Source organism: Heloderma suspectum, chromosome 2, assembly GCF_057233095.1.
Source record: "Heloderma suspectum isolate Gila_16-S chromosome 2, 16-S_ref, whole genome shotgun sequence".
NCBI classification, from domain to species: domain Eukaryota; kingdom Metazoa; phylum Chordata; class Lepidosauria; order Squamata; family Helodermatidae; genus Heloderma; species Heloderma suspectum.
Window position 1 is genome coordinate 214,826,267 of NC_139459.1, and position 19,815 is coordinate 214,846,081.

Genomic DNA, 19,815 nt, shown 5'->3' on the forward strand with positions numbered 1-19,815 from the left:
CGAATTAGTTCCATTTTGGAAACTCATGGTGCCCTGCAGATGGCAGCAGAGTGTTAGCTTTAGAGGAATAAGGCAGGAAGATGCTAATCTCATCAAGACTTTAGAGGCTTTTCTGCATGAAACTTTTAGCCTGCACCTTTACTGAGGTTTCTACAGGTCCAGCTTCTTTGTGGGATTAAAATGTGCTCCTTTACACATTTTTACCAGGGTTTTTCTTTCTCTGCCTTTCTATATGTTCCATTTTACAAGCACTGGGTAGCACTGTGGTATAGCGGACTTCCGCAATTACACGAGATTCCTATATCTTTACAGAGGCTTTTGAGAAAATAATACCACACCTTCCCTCTTTAAAAAACAAAACAAAACCTGTGATAATGGTTGCAAAGCATGGAAGAGGCCCTAGAGGAGGATGAAATTGTGTAAAGGACCTGCAAACTACCATAAGTGAGCAATCATGAGAGCACAATAAAAGGCTCCTGTAGAAAGGCTCTAAGTCTATGCCTTTTAAGAATTTAAGAGAAGAACTCTTAAATTCATAATCAGTCCATCACTCCAAGCTCTGTTTTTGCTGACTGCATTTGTCAGAGTTTCTTTATTGAAGTTCCGCAGTCAGTGTCTACAGTTGCTCACTACTGCCTTTTTAGAAATGCAGTTTAGAAAATGCAATTAAGAGCCAGTTCAACATCCGGTGGTAGGGGGTAACCTGGTTTCCTTTGATACAGACTCACTAGGTGTATGAAGGTCCTGTCAATGCTCAAACTTAGAAGGCCTTTAAGCAGTTGCATAGCTGGGCTTCCCAAATGCTGGCAGTTGTACGACTCTTTTCTACCTAAACACGCATAGGATTGTGCCCTTAATTATCTTATTGGAGCCCCTTTTAAACAGCATGTGTATTACACAAACATTCCTCTTCTCCCCGCACTCAGCCATCATTCCATGTTTTGTAACCTATATATTCCGTATACGTTAGAAGAAGAACAAAACAGTCAGCCAATCCTGAATTTTAGAAGACAACAATACTCTGAACATGGGCAGTTTTGCACTTTAAACTCAGTTTTAATGTGCAGTTTTAATGTTTTCATTGTTTTTAATCTTGTTTTTTATCTTAAGGTTTATTGTTTCAAATTGTTGTACACTAGATGGTGTTTTAGTAGATAAGGCGGTATATAATTAATTAAATACATAATTAATTAAATAGTACCAACATCATGACTAATGGAGTTTGGTTCTGCTGCTATAATGCCCCCATCACCTGTTACTCTCTGGGTGGTTATTTGGGGTTCCTCATTAGCAGGCAGAAGCAGCTATAGAGAACAAGCAAACCTACGAAACTGGTTTGGGTTGGTTAGGGGAACTCCGCATTCAAAACACTTAATCTTTATGTTCTGGTTTAAGGTATGGAATGGTTCAGCAGTCACTTTTCAGTCAACCCCTCCAAAGTGACCACTCTAGGACACTGTAAACAGAGCTGCATACAGAACCTTGGGCAGGTTGATTTGAAATTAATGGTTTGATTAAGAACAGACAGATTACTAGTGCAGCTAGGAAGTTTATCCATCTTATTCTAGGAAGGCTTCAGTTAGTTTCTCAATGGTTGTTGAATTGACATCTCTTCTTTCTTCTAGTCATGTTTATTTCCTTTTTCACTGTTACTTTATGATTGATTCATAAAGTTGCTTTGTTCCGATGTAGCTGCTCTTCTGTTTAACCAGTCATGTCATGCCGTGCCATTGTAATCTGCTTCTTAGAAAAAGTAAAGGCTTGAAAACGTTCTACTCGATGTATGACTCAGAGGGTTCTGGGAACAACCAGAGGGTTGTTCCCAGACTAGATCATGACCTCCCATTGAAGCTTTAGCTAATCGATGCTTGCAGGGGGCTCCATGCTGGATGGGGTCCTCAGACTTCCTTTGCTGAATTCATACTGGAAAATCGGCTTTCAAAATCACATGGAGAGCCCCCATGGAGAGAGGAAGCTCTCCTCTTCACAAACCCACCCTCCACATGTAGGGGGCAATGACAGTGATGACTTTAGGTTTGCAGGGACTCCAAGCTGGGCCTGAGCAGGGCGCCGATACAGGGGGTTATGACTATCCCACATCAACCCATGCTGCTACCTGAGGTAACTGCCCCCAAAGCTATTGTTTGTGCTGAGGGGGGCAAAAGATGTTTTAAATGTATTCTAAGTGTGTGTGTGTGTGTGTGTGTGTGTGTGTGTGTTATTTACAATATTTATACATTACATCAAAAGATTTCAGAGCAGTGAACAGCAAAGATAAAAGAATAAAGCACCGTGTTAAAACAAAACATTTTAAAAGAAACGCATTCAGAATGTAATAAATTGTGGCTGGTCACTCAGAGAAGGCCTCTTGAAATAACAATGTCTCCAGGAAGTGCCAGAAGCAACACAACGTATATAACATAAATATATGTTATTTTTGTATACCACTAAATAAAATAAAATTCCTAAGCAGTTCACACATTTAGCCCTGTATGAGCTTGAAACAAGGTATCCACCTACATTTTTTGTAATACTCAAAACTGAATTGAGTTAGGATGTGGATCTAAACCTGCTCACCAGGTTACTTGGGGACTTTAGAAAAAAGTCCTCTGCCTTTCGTAGGCCCCTCTTTCCGTCTCAGCCTGCATAGGATTGTGCCCTGAAGGGCCCTCAGGTATGATGATCCAAGCGCACGTTCCTCCAGAACAATCCGGGTAAGTTCAGATTTCATCTCACCACTATCCCTTTTTCCTACTGATACAAAGTATTTCTGAGATCAAAGAGCCCAGGGGAAAGAGGTTTTTTGGTGGCTTAATTTTTAATAACATTTGACCTGCAAACATAGACGTTCGGTGGACATGCAGATGTAAGTGACTCCTCTGTTTTCCAGGGAACATGCTGAAAACAACGGACCAGTCGCTAGGTTCAGTAGCCAGTTGGTAGAGCAGTAGTAGGAACCTGTGACCCTCCAGATGTTGCATTACAGCTCCCATCATCCCTGACCATTGGCCATGCTGGCTGGTGCTGATGGGATCTGGACCCCAACAACATCTGGAGGGCTATGGGTTCCCCACTCCTGCAATAAAGTATGCAAGTCTCGGTGTTACCTTGCCCATCGGGAATTGCACGAGCCAGTGTGGCGACGCAAGTGTCTCACTGTTACACCTCCACTAAGAAAATGCAAATCTTCTGTGATTTGGGGGGGAACCCTAGAGAGGCTGTCTCTGGACGATCAACAACTCATAAATACTGGAATTATTTTTGCCCCCAAAATGAGAACAACATTTTGTAGGAAAGAGTATCAGGAGCTTCAGCTATTGGGCAGTATAGAAATTAAATAAATAAATAAATAAATAAATAAATAAATAAATAAATCTCAGCTTTGCCCCAACCTCGTGAGCCATTGACCTTGTGCAGCCTGTCCAACGAGAGGTGGATAGAACCCCAGAGCAGTTCTGATTCTGAGGAGGAACAGCAATCCGTGGGAGAGGAGCTCGCTCATCTCTCACAGGCACAGCAGCTGGCCGAGATTCCTCCTGCCAGCATTCCTGGGATAGATAGTGACCCTGGCAGCGAGAGAGTGCTGGAGGGGGGCTTGCTGGATGCTCGACGCCGATGCAGGGAGCGACGACAGATGGAGGGCACGGAAAGGAGGTGTAGCGCTCGTTTGGCGCGCAAGTTCGTCTGGCCCTGGAGATTTGAACTCATTCAAAGTAATTAGGTGTTCCTTGACCATATGCCTATTGATCTCAAGCTGCAATCCTGCTCCATCAGCCTGTACTTTGCCTTTGCCAGGGGGGTCATAGACCCTCGTTTGGGAGAAGACTGAGCCAAAGTAGGAATTGAGCCCTTCTGCCTTTTCTTTGTCATCTGTTATCATTTTGCCATCCTTATTTAATAGCTGAACCACCATTTCTTTCCCCTGTCTTTTACTATGCACGTAGTTGAAGAAAGCTTTTTTGTTGCTTTTAGCATCCCTCGCTAACCTCAGCTCATTCTCAGCTTTAGCCTTCCTGACGCCATCCCTGCAGTTCTGTACTACCTGCCTGTACTCTTCCTTTGTTACTTGGCCTTCTTTCCACTTCCTATATGTGTCCTTTTTTGTTTTCAGGTCATCTCTAAGCTTTTTGTGAAGCCACATTGGCTTCTTCTGTTGTCTTCCACCTTTTCTTCTTGTTGGAATTATAAGGACAAGCCCTGCTGAAAAAGAATTAACATGGCTTCCACAAAGGTAAGTCCTGTCTCACTAACCTTTTAGAGTTCTTTGAGAGTGCAAATAAACATGTAGACAGTGGTGATCCAGTTGACTTTGTTTACTTGGACTTCCAAAAGGCTTTTGACGAAATCCCTCACCAAAGACTCCTGAGCAAATTTAGCAGTCATGGAATAAGAGGAGAGGTCATCTTATGGATCAGTCACTGGTTAAAGAACAGAGAGCAGAGAGTAGGAATAAATGGTATATTCTCCCAAGGGAGGGAAGTTAATTATTGGGTCCCACAGGGATCTGTATTGGGACCAATGCTTTTCAACCTGTTCATAAATTATCTGGAATTAGGAGTGAGCAGTGAACTGGCCAAGTTTGCCGATGACACCAAGTTATTTAGGGTGGTTAAAACAAAAAGGGATTGTAAAGAGCTCCAAAGGGATCTCTCCAAACTGAGAGAATGGGCATCTAAATGGCAAATGTGGTTCAGTGGAAGGAAGTGTAAAGTGATTCATCCCACCTTCAAGTATAGCCTGATGGGATCCTGGTGAATGACCAGGAAGATCTTGGGGTTGTGGTAGACAGCTCAATGAATACGTCAACCCAGTTAAACCCAGGGGAAGAAGCATTTGTGCTCACTTCAGGAGCACAAATCTTTCTGAGAAACTCGGCATTCCCACATTTCCTCGGAGGGTTCTGGATTTTACTGAAAACCTGTGAAAAATGTGGTCCTTTTGCAAAGGAGTGATGGCATGTAAAATTAATCAAGTTTAGTCTGAGCAGTCCTCCATTCCTAGCGGGGTTTACTCCATGCTCCCTTTCCATGGAGAGTTACTTCTTTTATTAGGTGGTGTAAGTGCTCATCTACACTTTTTCCTTGATGGAACATTCATCTTGGTTTCAAAACAAGTGAGTAGGTAAAATGTGTCTTAAGCACAAAAATGTTCTGGGTTTGTTTGGTGGACTCCTGTGTTTCTCATGATTCTGCAGTCATGTACTTGCGCCCACTGCATTTCAGTCAATATCTTACCTTCTGAAAACTGACTGTAGTCTCGGAAATCACCCCATAATTTCCACTACCTGTTTTAGCACACTCTGCTGTAATGAAAAGCACTGCTTGGAGTGAGCATCACGTCCCAGTGGGGACTATTTATTTATTTACAATATTTATATGCTGCTCCACATCAAAGATTTTGGAGTGGTGAACAACAAGATAAAAAAATAAAACCCCATAATTAAAACAATGAAAACATTTTAAAACAACAGATTCTGAACTTAATAAACCGCAGCTGGTCACTCAGGGAAGGCCTCTCAAAATAACAATGTCTTCAGGAGGTGCCAAAAGCAACACAACATTGGTGCCTGCCTGACCTCCAAAGGCAAGGAATTCCACAGGAAAGGGGCGACCACACTGAAGGCTCTTTTCCTGGTGGACTCCAACCGGGCCGTGGGTCCATGTGGAACCACTAGAAGCAAGCCCTCTGATGGCCTTAGTGACTGGGCAGGTTGGTAAAGAAAAGGGCGCACTCTCAGGTAAGTATCCTGGTCCCAAGTTGTTTAGGACTTTGTACACTTGTAGTAATACCTTAAACCTGGCCCAGTAGTGAATAGGCAGCCAGTTCAGTGCCCTCAGCAAAGGAGTTGCATGCTGAAAAAGAACAGCTCCTCATAACAGCAGAGCTGCTGCATTATGCACTAGCTCCAGCTTCTGGACTAGCCTCAAGGGCAGCCCCACATAGAGCACATTGCAGTAATCCAGTCTTGAGCTTACTAATGCCTGTACCACTGTGGCCAAGCTATCCCTGTCCAGGAGAGGCCATAGTGGCGAACCAGCCGAAGCTGGTAAAAGGCACTCAGAGCTTCAAAAGGCCACTTGGGCTTCCAGTGACAGTGATGGATCTATGAATACCCCCAAACTATGGACCTGATCTTTCAAAGGGAGTGCAACCCCATCCAGAGCAGGCAATGAGCCTATCTCCCAGACTTGGGAACCAGTCACCCACAGGGCTTCCGCCTTGCCAGGATTCAGTTTCAGTTTATTCGCTCTCATCCAGCTCATTACTGAGTTCAGGCACTGGTCCAGGACTTGCACAGCGTCTCCTGATTCGGATGTCACAGGGAGATAGTGCTGTGTGTCATCAGCATACTGATGGCACTTGGCTCCGAATCCCCTAATGACTGCTCCCAGAGGCTTCAGATAGATATTACATAACATAGGGGACAAGATGGTACCCTGTGGAACTCCATAGCCAATTGTCAAGGGGCTGAGGAGTGATCACATAAAGTTACTCTCTGAAATTGGCCCCACAGGTAGGACTGGAACCACTGTAACACAATACCTCCAATGCCCATCCCCGGAGTCAATCCAGTAGGACACCATGGTTGATGGTATCAAAAACCGACGAGAGGTAGAACAGAATTTACTCTCCCTGTCCCTCTCTCGATAAAGGTCACCCTTCAGGGAGATCAAGGCCGATTCAGTCCCATAACCAGATCAAAACCCAGACTGGAATGGGTCTAGATAATCCGTATCCTTCAAGAGTGCCTACAGTTGCTCCGCCACAACCCTCTCAAGTACCTTCCCTAAGAAAGTGGTATGCGGCTGGACAGTAGTTGTCTAATACTGTTGGGTCCAGAGTAGGCTTCTTCAGGAATGGCTGCACTACTGTCTCCTTAAGGACAACAGGGACTACCCCTTCCCACAGGAAAGCATTTATCACTCCTTGAACCCACCCAGTCATACCTCCTCGGCTAGCTTTCATTAGCCAAGAGGGGCAGGGATCGAGAGGGCACGTGGTTGGTTGCATTGCTGCAAGCAACTTGTCCACATCATCAGGCCACAGGAACTGGAACTGATCCCACAAAATCAGGCAGATGGTGGCATCAGACACTTCAGCTGGAACTGTGATAGCAACAGCATCAAGTTCGCTGCAGAGACGAGCAATTTTGTCCTCAAAGTGTGATGCAAAAAGGTCACAGCGGGTCCTCGATGGGGCCAGCGCCCCATTTGCTGGGGGGGGGTGTTAACCCCCGGACCACCCGGAAGAGTTCCGCTGGACGGCTACTCGAGGATGCAATGGAGGCAGCAAAATAAGCCTTCTTTGCTGCCCGCACCGCCACGCAATTGTCATGAATATGTGCTCTAGAGTGTGTTTGGTCATCTTTGCTTTGAGTCTTACGCCATCTGGGCTCTAGCCAACATCCAGCCTGTTTCATTGACCACAGCTCCCCAGTATACCAAGGAGCTGAGTGGGCTCTACAGTGCTGGAGAGGGCACTCAGGTGCAATCCAGTCGATGCCCCTTCGCATCTCACTGTTCCACAGTGAGGCTAGGGCCTCAGCTGGATCACCAGCTCCCTCCACTGGAAAATCCCCAAGAGCATTCAGAAATCCATTGGATTCCACCAACCTCCTGGGGCGGACCATCCGAATGGGTCCCCCACCCCTGCAGGAGGGAAGTAGCACTGTGAGTGCAAATCTCACCAGGAAATGGTCTGACCATGACAACGGGGTTACTTGGACACCCCCCCCCCATCTTCAGACCACCCAACTCACAACTTGGAGCAAAAGCCAAATCGAGGGTATGCCCTGCTTCATGTGTTGGGTCGATGACAAACTGAGACAGACCCATGGTTGTCATGGAGGCCATGAAGTCCTGAGCTGGAACTCCAGAGACAGCTCCAGCATGGAAGCTGAAGTCACCCAGAACCACCATCCTGTGTTCCTCCAACACCACACGCACGACTGCCTCCACCAGCTCAGGCAGGGAGGATGCTGGGCAGCAGGGCGGGTGGCACACCAGTAGCATCCCCACTCTGTCTCTGTGGCCCAACAGCAGGTGGAGGGGTCCCTGATGATGGTGGTTCTGTGAACCACAGCAAGTCCAACCTATGTTGGTGCTGCACCGAGTACCCAGGTGGGCACAGCTGAGTCAGGCCACCACCACCCAGCTCATCCACCCAAGTCACAGTAATACGCACCAGGTCAGCCATCTCATCCATGATTAAATCTGGACTTCAGCCCAGATTGCCTGAGTCTCACATGCCCTAGCAAATCCCTGGGGCAGCAAATCTCCACCATGTGCACAAAATACTCTTACTCTACCTTCATCTCTCACACGCAGTTCATACATCTGCTGAACCTTCCCTGGAGGTTGGTGAGTCGATGGATGATGCAGGGCCACAGACTTGACTCTAGCTTGGAGAACAAGTGATGGCCGGGCAGAACCCATTTTCCCGTGCCAAATTGACTTTGGGGAAATCCAGATTTAAGAATGGGAAAGAAAATGTTTTTGTGGCCATCCTGGACAGATAAAATAATTTTTACCCTGGATCAATTATTGGGTGTTGATGATGAGTTTTTGTTATTTTCAACTTTGTGAGAATAATTTGATTTGCCTGCTACAGCAGAATGGCAGTATTTGCAATTGAAACATTTGTTAGTATCTAGATTCGGTCCTGCTGCTTTTACTGCCTCGGAGTCTCCTTTGCTATTGGAAACGCTCATTGAAGCTGACCAGATATATCGACCTATGATTCATGTTTACAAATATTTATTATCAGTGAATAAATATGATACACGTGGTCTGCAGCAGGAATGGAACAGGGAATTGGAATGTCCTATTTGGTCTAATCAATGGACCACCATTTTGGCGTCTGTATCAGATATCTCTATGGGTCTTTGGTTATGCCTTATTCAGCAAAAACTTTTGTTTCGGGTCTATTGGACACCACAACGTCTCTTTAATAAACATTTGTCAAACTTGGCTAATTGTTGGAGGTGTTAACTGTTGCAGTTAACGCTTCTCTTATTCACATGTTTTGGAAACGCCCAATAGTTGCCTCCTTTTGGGAGGAAGTAATTATATGGATAAATTTTGTGTGGGAAAGCTCTTTAATATTTACTGATGTAAATGTTCTCTTAAATTACTTACCTGCTTTTTGGAATGTAACACATGGTCAGCATAAATGGATCTTTCATGCCCTTTTGGTTGCTAAAAGACTGATACTATGATACTGGAAGGATAAAAGCTCACCACCTCTAATGCAATGGATTGAAGACTTAACAACGCTAGCAACATTTGAAAGAGTGTATGTAGGCGTCACTTGCAAATGGACTTATATTTGGATATCTGGTCTGCTTTTACTGAAGTTTACATGTAACATATTCTTTCTCTCTCTCTTTTCTCCTAGAATATTATAATATTTGAAACTGAGGATCTTAGAATATGGTGTTATATTTTTTTAATTTTGTTGGTTTTGTTATGTATTATTTTTTATTTTTTTTGTTAAAACTCACAATAAAGAATTGATTAAAAAAAAGGATCTGCCATCTTATGTATATTCTGCATTTGCAGTTTGTATTTTTGTCAACTTGACCTCATATTTTGTATTTTCAGTGGCTGGTCTGTGACCATAATTCCATGAAATTCAATTTGACTGGCCTTTTGTTGCTTTACCCTCCACTGCTGCGTAGGATTAGGCTGTTAGTGTGTGTGTGTGTGTGTGTGTGTGCGCGTGCATGTGCATGTGCATGTGTGTGTATCAGCACCTTAAACCCCTACCATCTCACCCATGAAGGCTGGGAAAGTTGTTGTCAAGAATGACGGCCTGCTTTCCACCACAAAACTGTGCTCTCTGATGCAACCAACTGGAATTGTGTGTTGTCTAGATGTTCCTCGGCCCTGTTGCTCAAGGCCAGGCGCAGTCCTTGTTATTTAGGAAGATGATATCAGCTGGGTTTGGTGAGGAGTTCCTGCCTCTTTGGAGGCAAAGGTGGCCCACCCAGGGCCTGAGCTGGTGCTTGACTAAAAGAAATCTGCCATGGATTGCCAGGGCTGGGCCTTAAAAGGGGGCTGAGCTGGAGGGGTGGTGTCTCCCTTTGTCCTGGTGGTTTTCGGACCTGCTGACAGCTGGATGCAATCCTGGGAGGCCCATACTTAGGTATGTTTAAGGATAGGCTAGACAGCTTTATTATTTTGCTTGGGTATGTAGTTGCATGGCTCTCTACGAATTACGGTCTTTTGCTTAAGTAATTTAGCTTCATATCATTTTGTACAATTCGCTACTTCCATCCTTCCCTTTCCCTCTACCCCATTTTACCTTAATAAACATTTATCCAACCTGAGGTTGGTGCGGTTCTTTCTGCATAACCTTAGTGCTAATTCCAGTGCCTGTTGGCCTAGGTGGGTGGCGACTGGGCTTTTTGGGGGACTTGGAGGCCAGGTTTGGCCACTCCTACCTTGCAGGAGAGTTGGAATTAGTTCCAGCAAACCTTCACAGTTATGAAAGAGAACATACAGGAAAGGTGGAGAAGTCTCAGTGTTGCCTTATGAGGGTAAGCATTCCTAATTTCATTCATGCCCAGGCACATCCACAGGAAGGGGCAAGGAGGGTCAAAGCATCTCCAGGGGGTGATCCATAGTCTCCAGATTCCCAGCCCCCATGCCGAAAAAGACCAAATTTGGATCTAGCCCTCGTGGAACTGATACTGTGCGCCTGGTCATGGAAGCTGCTATTCAGCCTTTTTCTTGTATGAGAAACCACCAGCCTCCCATCGGTTACTGTTTGCATCCAATTCGTCATGTCACAGCAATGGTTAACGCCATCCCTGTCTGGGTGTGGGAACACAACTTGTGTGTTCTTCTTTGGGGGGGGTCTGCCATGTTCGGTAAGAATTCTGGCCTCATAAAACACGAGTCAGAAATCCTAGAGTAACCTGTAGCTCATTTTTTACAGTTGTGTGTCTATGAAAAAATGACAGTCTCAGTTGCTCCCTGCAATGCCGTCCCGTGGGATGACCTTAAGAAGAGGTACATCAGGGATTAGTGGGTTGGGCCAACTTACCATAGGCCAAGTGGGGTTTACTTCCAGGCAAGTGCACAAAGCACAGCAGCCTAAGTTCCATTTCCAGAAGGATCAAGGGCCTATGCAGCGGAGCTCGCTCCCAGGCATAGAGGAGTGCGCCTGCTGTACACTTTTCTCAGACCCCAGATGATGCTTCTGCGTTACTGCTGCTCATTCCCTCCTCCCCACCTTATGCTACTACTTATTCTCCTGTGGCAAGTAGGAGGGGGGGGGTAACAACGCTCCCACTAACAATTACAGTTTTATTTCTCCAACTGTTCCAGACCCTGGTATCCCCAACCACAAAGCTACCCTGTCCCCAGCGATGAACCTGGCAATGCCTCGGAGCTGGAGGGCAGGTCAGTCTGTGGCTAATTACCTAGATTGGCTGATGTGGCCCACGGCATCCGAGCAGAACCAGCTGCTCCATGCATTTGACCGGGACACGCAAGTATACGAAAGAAGCGTTGAACGTGCCGCAGCGGATGAAGCAGAGTGCAAGAGGGACAGACAGGCGCTGCTTGCCTCTACAGACAGGCAATGCAACTTGCTGGAGAAACGGGTTGGGACACTTGTAGGGAAGGGAGGACCCACATGTAGGCAGCGGGAACTTCCCAGTGATGGTGATGATGTCACCCCAGACCTACGTATAGAGGAAGAGCCAGAGTTTCCTCTAAGCTAACCAGTGGGGGATCTCCGCCCCTGCATGCCGCTGACAGCTGCTAACATGCTGCCCCAGCATGTTTCCACCCCTCAGAAGCGCCAGTCTGGGCTCAGGAGAGCAGCTCGGCTGGAGAAGACACCCAGCCAGTTCTCCCCATAGCCCCCAGGCGGTCCACCCCTGAAAGCTCACCCCCCCACCTCACTATTAGGTCACCACAGAAACCACAGAGGCAGAGCAGGGATGTTTGTTGTTAAAGAAAAATGTTTACTTTTTGGCATTGCTTTGTTGTTACAAAAATTGGGGCTTTCTGCTCAGGGAATAAAGAAGTTTGGTTTAAAATAAAAAGAGGAATGCAGGCTGACTGGGGAAGAGGGGACTACTTGCAGAGGGTGGTGGGGCTGCCCCTCGGTGGCCATGATCCTATGCCCAGGGGTGTTTCACCCGCTCCTCCTCCTGTGCCGCCACCTGATCAGTGACCGCATTCACCAGGGAAAGGGGGAGAAGTGCTGGTTCGTGTGGTGATTCCTTTCCCTTCATTTGTAGACGGCACCCATAGCAAGGGTACTTATACCCATTCTGGGTCTCCAGGACCATCTGCAGGATCTGACGGAGCAACCCTGCGCCGGTGCCAGCGGGTGTGTATGGCTCGCCTGAGTCAACAAGTGGTTGGACAGGCTCATTTGGAAGGAAAGGGCAGAATCCCCAAGGAGGGGAAGTGATGCAAAATGTATGAAGTAGTCCAAAAGTCTTGATTCCCACCCCAAACTAATAAGCAACTACACGCTTACACAGCCCTAGCCAGTCATGATGTCGCCAAAGCGAAGTGGTGTTTTCCTGCAATAAAATACTCCTGAGGTTCAATATCCCACATTTGTGAATGGAAAGGCAGTGAGAGTGACCTGCCTGTCTTTCCCCTTCATAAGTGCAGGAGACTGATTTTGCTCTCCTTCAAAATTGTACACCTGCTGCTTTGGAGAGTCAGTAGCTGCGCCTTCATGAAGAGAGCAGTAGCAGCCAGGGGCAGGGAGCCAGGGGCAGGAAACAAGCCTCCCTCACGCCAGAGCAGCACAGCAGGGGTTGATCATGTTCAGCTCACCCCCAGTTTTGTGAACGAGAAAGGCAGAATCGCCACAGCGGAGAAGTGTTGTTGTCGTTGTTCAGTCATTCAGTCGTGTCCGACTCTTCATAACCCCATGGTCCATAGCACACCAGGCCTTCGTGTCCTCCACTCTCTCCCGGAGCGTGCTCAAGTCCATATTCATTGCATCGGTGATGCTATCTAGCCATCTCATCCTCTGCCGTCCCCTTCTCCTTTTACCTTCAGTCTTTCCCAGCATCAGGGTCTTTTCCAGAGAGTTTTCTCCTCGCATTAGGTGGCCAAAATATTTGAGCTTCAGCTTCAGTATCTGTCCTTCCAATGAGCACTCAGGGTTGATTTCCTTTAGGATTGACTGATATGACCTCCTTGCAGTCCAGGGGACTCGTAGGAGTCTTCTCCAGCACCACAATTCGAAGGCATCAATTCTTCGGCGCTCAGCCTTCCTTATAGTCCAGCTCTCACAGCCATACATGGGAAAACTACTACTACTGGGAAAACCATAGCTTTGATTATACGGACCTTTGTCGGCAAGGTGATGTCTCTGCTTCTTACTATGTTGTCTAGGTTTGCCATAGCTTTCCTCCCAAGGAGCAAGCATCTTCTAATCAGTTCTGGTGCAGTTCTGATTGCAATCCAGAACTACACAGCAACTACTTCCTACATTCACAGTATTGCCAGAGCAAAATCGTGCTTTCGCACACTAGTTCTATGTAATGTCTATAGGTTGACATTATGATGGTTATGCCACAAAGTCCTGGCTTTTCTGCAAAGGAAAATATCCCACTTACATTTCACACCAAAGGTATTGGTGGGGTATTGGCCATTGCATACCTATTCTGTGATGGCCTCATCATACCCATCATCATGCATTGTCTTCAGGAAGCAGAGGGGGTGGGACAAGGCTCTCGGGATGATGACATGCATCTGTACTTCTTGGACTCTGCCCAAGCCAACCCAAAATAATGCAAATTAGAGTGCCATGTGACCTGTGAAACCCCCAGGCTTGGGTGCGGGATAGTCCACTTCTTTCAGAGCAATGTGTCCCCTTGCAGAGCAAAGACAAATTAAGAAGCGCAGAAATGCTCAGAGCAATCTCAAAGTGTTGCCGTGATGATCCCCCCAGAGACTGACTCACTGCCTCATTCAGACAGTCAGACAGGACACACTCATCCACAGCCAGTGCTGGCCCAGGACATTTTGCTATCTGAGGAGGACTAACAAATACCTCCCATTTCTCATGGGATGATCTGGGCCAGTCACTACCTCTCAGCCTAACCTACCTCATAGGATTGTTGTGAGGGTAAACATGGGGAGGAAAGGCAGAACATAAATGTAATAAAGTGGATAACTTTTATACTAGTTAAACAGAATTGTCTTACACTATGTTCATAATAAGCCTGCCTAGCATATAAAATGGCCATCTGTGCATTGCATTATTGTGTGCATATATTTACATGCATTTGCAACAGAGATGAGAAGCATCCTATATTTATCTTGTACAGACTCTGGGGAGGGAGCCTGAAGATTGTCACCAACTCTTAGAACTCATATTAAACATTCAAAATTTGTAAAACATCCTCTTGCTTCTCATATGCCCTACTCACATGCCTCTATCTTCTGCATGCACATCAGCTCAAAGAATATTAGTAGCAAAAACAATGAATCCTGTGACACTTTAAAGATCAACACATTTATTCTGGCATAAGTTTCTGTGGACTATAGCCACTTCATCAGATGGAAGGGGTACTATGGGGATTTTCAAGTTTTATATGGTACATATGAGGGGTTTGTTTGTAGGGCTTAAAAACAGTGAAGTCAGAAGGAAATTTAATGAAGGAAATGAAGGTAATTTTCTTTATTTTCACTTAATACTTCACAGTCCTATCCCCCCCCCCCCCGCATTTTCCTAAAAACAAAAACAACCCAGCCCACGAGCCAACTAGATAACTCTGGACTACATTACAGTGACATCATACACTACTCTCCCTCCCAACAATATGGGTATAACAACTATGGACTACTCACAGTGCTGACGTAACCATAATGAGACACAGCAGCAAGTTCTCAGAATATTAAAAATTCATCCTTTTGCATGCCATAACAACAGTAATAATAACAATCCATGCAAAAGCACTCCTTCGAAGCCACTTTTTTTTTTCATTCCAACAACAACCCACATTGCACAGGGAAGGAAACTGAATAAACTGTCTTTGAAATCATGACTGCCAACTGTGTGCGGAGTCTTGTTAGGGGGGAAGAATCAGACAATGCAGCCAACACAAAAGCCTACACACAAACCACATGGCATTCACACACGCAGAGGCACCCTCAGACAAGAAGGCATTTACACATCTGTCCCCTTTCCTTAGGGCTTCAATCCTATGCATACTTACATGGGAGTAAGTCCCATTGAATTCAGTGAGACTTACTACTTAGGAGACCTACATAGACTTGGCCTATATATCCCATCAATCTCTCCCCTCTGTCTTACACTTACACACACACACACACACACACACTCACACACCAATTTCTCCAGGCTATATAACAACACAAAGAAAGCAATTTGTGGCAGAGACCAGATTTACAGCAAAGGGCGGGGCAGGGGGAGATAATGATAGTGATAGTGATAATAATGAATTATATGCCCCTGAACCTCCCCCGCATCCTATTTAAGAATGTGCTGTGCTGGGCTGGACTGGACTGGCTCCTCAAAGTAAACAGAGAAATAGCTAGCAAGGAAGCAAGCCAGGAAGCAAGCACAAGCATGCGGATATTCTCTCTCTCCCTCTCCCTCCCTCCCTGTCTCTCTCTCCTTTTCCCACCTCTCTTCTAGCTTAATGATTGGCTGGCTTGGCTTAGCCAATGACCCAGCCAGCAATGCCCTCACAGGCAACAAGCCCACCACACAGAAGACCCCCTCCCTTGCGAGGGCAGTGGTCTTCTCCAACTGGATAGCGCAGGTGCTGAACACATTTCATATTATTATTCTGAATGTGCCTGGAGGCAGGGGACTCGCCCAGCAGCTGGGTAGCCTTGTTGTAAAGCCTTTCCATGCTGGGCAAGGACACTCTAGCAGGAAGCCAGCAGCGGAAGACAAAGGAGGAGAGCACTGAGCAGGCTCAGCAAAGACTTCTTCATTCATTCATTCATTCATTTAAAGGGGCTGTTCGGCGCCTGTTAAGGTGGCCCTGTTTAACTTCAGAACCTGTGCCAAATGGGTCCAAAACACCCCAGTGGGGAACCAAGCTAATCCAAACAGTCAAACATCACTACAGAATTGTACATTGAAATCTATTTAAGCCTTTATTTTAGAAAAGTACAAAATAAAAAGAAAGTAGCACAATGGTTATATGAGCGTTACAAACTTTCTGTGTATGTTCAGGGAAAGAGAATGTAACAAAAACTATGAAATTAATTAAAAGAATTGCAATTGCCAAAGCTGGTATTATGAATTTAGCTAATAAGATAAGAGTTTGAGCTTCTAACATTTTTATGACTCTGCCTTCCTCTGTTTACTATTTGCAGTTTAAAGCTAAGTAAAACAAATCTAAACTACGTTAAAACTTACCTGTTAACTCTCTCTTTTCCTCCTCCTGCACATTACTTGAATTATATATTTTTAAAAAACAATGCTAAAGCATTACTAAGTTCCTCTATGCATGTGAAAAATAATGGCAGAAGCTAGAGTGAAAGGAAAACCCAAGACTTGGAAATAACTCTAAGTCCCATCTTCAGAAATAACACCAAGTCTCAAGCTCAGAAAATACTCTTAAGGCCCAAACTCAGAAATAATTCTAAGTTCTAATTTCAGAAAATACTCTAAGCGCTAACTTTAGAAATAATTCTAAGTTCCAAAGTCGAAGAGTCTGAAGAGGCCCATAGTTACCCAAATCCTTAGGCCAGGTGTTCCAGAGAAGATCAGAGGTGAAGCAGGGAAGGAGCAAAGTGAGTGATGAGATGAGCTCACCATCTTCCAATCAGAAAGGGGTGCATGAGCGTTAGGCCACCCATTCACCACTCAGAAGTGAGGCGTCTTGCTATCCCGAACAATCTCTTGTTTTATGCCCACGTGTTTGGGGAACATCTCTGGCATTGCCCCAAACAGGTTAATTTGAAGTTTTCTAAAATATGGCTAAAAGTCTGCCATCTGGGCATGTTATCTTGACTGACATTTTTCTCCCTGGAACATCTTCTTTGAACTCGCATTCATTGTTGGTCATATCTGCCCAAGCACCTCCTCCTAAATGTCACTCATGCTCAGTGCTATGGTTTCCCCCACCCAACTAGCATCAAGGAAGGACATTTTCTTACCTGCGTTATGTCCACCACAAGATGTGGAACAGTGATTTTCCTCTTCCTACCGGGTGGCTGAACATGCTAATTTCTTCTCGTTTTGCTCATACACTCACATTGGCTTGCCTGCCTTTGTGACCTTGCGTGTGCTTTGGCGAAGCCGCTTGTAAAGGAAGCTGCATTTTTTCTTTCTTTCTTCAAAGCCAGTCCTGCAAAATCTTAGCTAGCGTCTTAGTTGGTGAGATAACATCAATTAGCATGGAATGAAAACTTCAAGGTCTTCTCACCCAGGGGTCAAGAGACTGGAATATAAGACTGATTCTTAAATATGAATCTGAGACCTTTTAGGGGCTCTTCTTGTAGGTCTCCCCAAAACCTTCATTCAAGTCATTCAACCATTGCAGATCAAATTAGCCATCTTCAGGCTTTTGTTAGCAACATTATTTAACACTTTTAGTACCAGATTAACAGTGCCTGGCTGCCTAAGAAATGATCTGCCCCTGCATTCCCCTTGGCAAAGCCACTAGGGTGTAGGGATGGGCGGATTCCCTACCTGTCATTCCACGGGGGAATCCGCCCGCAGGGGAAGGCGATCCGTCCCGCCTCCCAGAATCTGTCCAGGCTGGCTCTGGTCCGTGTCGATCCTGCGGAGCCGGCCGCCAGCTCCACATCACTGGCGAATGTCGATACGGCTGGCAGCCATTGCTGTGCTGTATCGTTGTCTAAGTAAGTCTACGGACACAAATGGCATAGTGGGCGTGATTCGCTGCCGTAAAGCCGGTAGATTAGCCGTAAATGCAGCCATTTACGGCTGCATTTAGGCTAATCTACCGGCTTTATGGCTGCAAATGGCACCCACTATGCCATTTTCGTCCAGAGACTTACTTACAGTGATATGTCATGGCAATGGCTGCCAGCTGTATCGACATTCGCCAGTGATGCAGAGCAGGTGGCCGGCTCCGCAGGATCGACACAGCAACAGATCCGACCCAGACGGATTCCGGGGGGAGGCGAACGTGAGTGCTCCATTCCACCACAGGCCCCAATGGGGCCGGATTCTTGGAACCCAGCCTCATTGAGGTCCGTGGCAGAATTCTCCCCCATCCCTACTATGGTGGGCCTTTCAAACCTTGGCCTTTATGAGCAGTTACAGATCTTTAGCTTCAGTAGTACTCATGGCAAGAGCTCCAGCCTCAGATCCATGGTGGGCCTACCCAGCTTTGTGGAAGCCCAGCCTGTGATGTCTCAGCCCAGGAGCATACCTGCGCTGTGGCGGTGGCGACATGGAGGGCAGGGTTGGAGGTTAGCTTTTTGAAGAACCCGGTGCAAATAGTTTTAAGATGTTTTGGCCCCTATAGGTTGGCCATGTGTCCCGCTTTACGGGGGACGCTCCTCTATTTGAAAGGCTCCCAGAGGACTCCTCTATTTGAAGGCACCTTCCATTTGAAGGGCTGCCAGTCCAAGTCCAATTTAAAGGTAAAGAGCCACCAGAAGCGTGGTTGTAAATGTCCACAGCCAAACCTCCCAACAAGCCTCCTCATAACTGGGAGCCCTGCTTTATCGGGGTTTGCGACTGCAAGGAGGTTTGTCCATGCGTTCGGATGAAGGCATTTACAGCCTCCCTGCAGACCTGCATGCTCAACACATGGACATCTACAGCAGGGGTGGGGGGGCAAGTGGTGGACCTCTAGGTGTTTGGGCCCACAACTTCCATCATCCTTCACCACTGGCTGTACTGCCTAGGGCTGATGGGGGTTGTAGGCCAAAGCACCTGGAGGGCTACATCCCTGGACTACAGAGTAGCTGGACCTCAGGGATCTCTGGAGGAGGGCTTGTGTGCGTGCCCATCCCCCCCTTTTAATCCTCACGTTTGCAGACTGAATGCCTATGGAGGCTTCTCAAAATGTTCCAGGAACAATTATGCACAATAAAGGCGATCATGATTTTGAAAAGTCCTCTGCCAGCCAGGAAGAACTTTGTGCAGAGCTGGGCAGATTGAGCAGGTAGAACCTGGAATGGGACAATGGGCGTGTGTGCATGAGCGGGGGGATGGCGGTGGGGGGACTTTAGTCTCGTCCGGTGACAAAGTGTTTTTAATTGAAGCTGTTATTCCATCACTTTAAAAGCCTGCTGCTGCTGTTGTTTTTAAAACACCTTAGATGGGATGTCCTAATGCTCTAGGTGAGTCAGAGCACTCACTGGCCCCTTCCTGGCTATGGCCCGAAGTGGGAGGCTGCTGTGGGACTCTGGGGCCCCACAAAGGATGCATGGTGTTGGCATCGCCGTTGGCTGTGCTGGTTAGGGCTGACAGGAGTTGTAGGCCAAAACACAATAAAGGCGATCATGATTTTGAAAAGTCCTCTGCCAGCCAGGAAGAACTTTGTGCAGAGCTGGGCAGATCGAGCAGGTAGAAACTGGAATGGGACAATGGGTGTGTGTGTGAGCGGGGCGATGGGGAGTTTTGTCTCTTCCAATAACAACAGGCTTCTTCACATGGAGCTTTTATCCTGCTATTGAGATTGCTTGCTCATGGAAGTTTGCGGGCCTTTTAAATTACGTCATGTACCCCCAAGCCCTTTAGATGATGTCATGAAGCTCCTGCACTAAAATGACCTCTATTCCATTTTTAAATAGATCGGAGATAATGAGTTAATAAATTACCCCGCTTGTGTTCCTCTTGAGTTCCCTCTGTGAAAAAGGAAAAGCC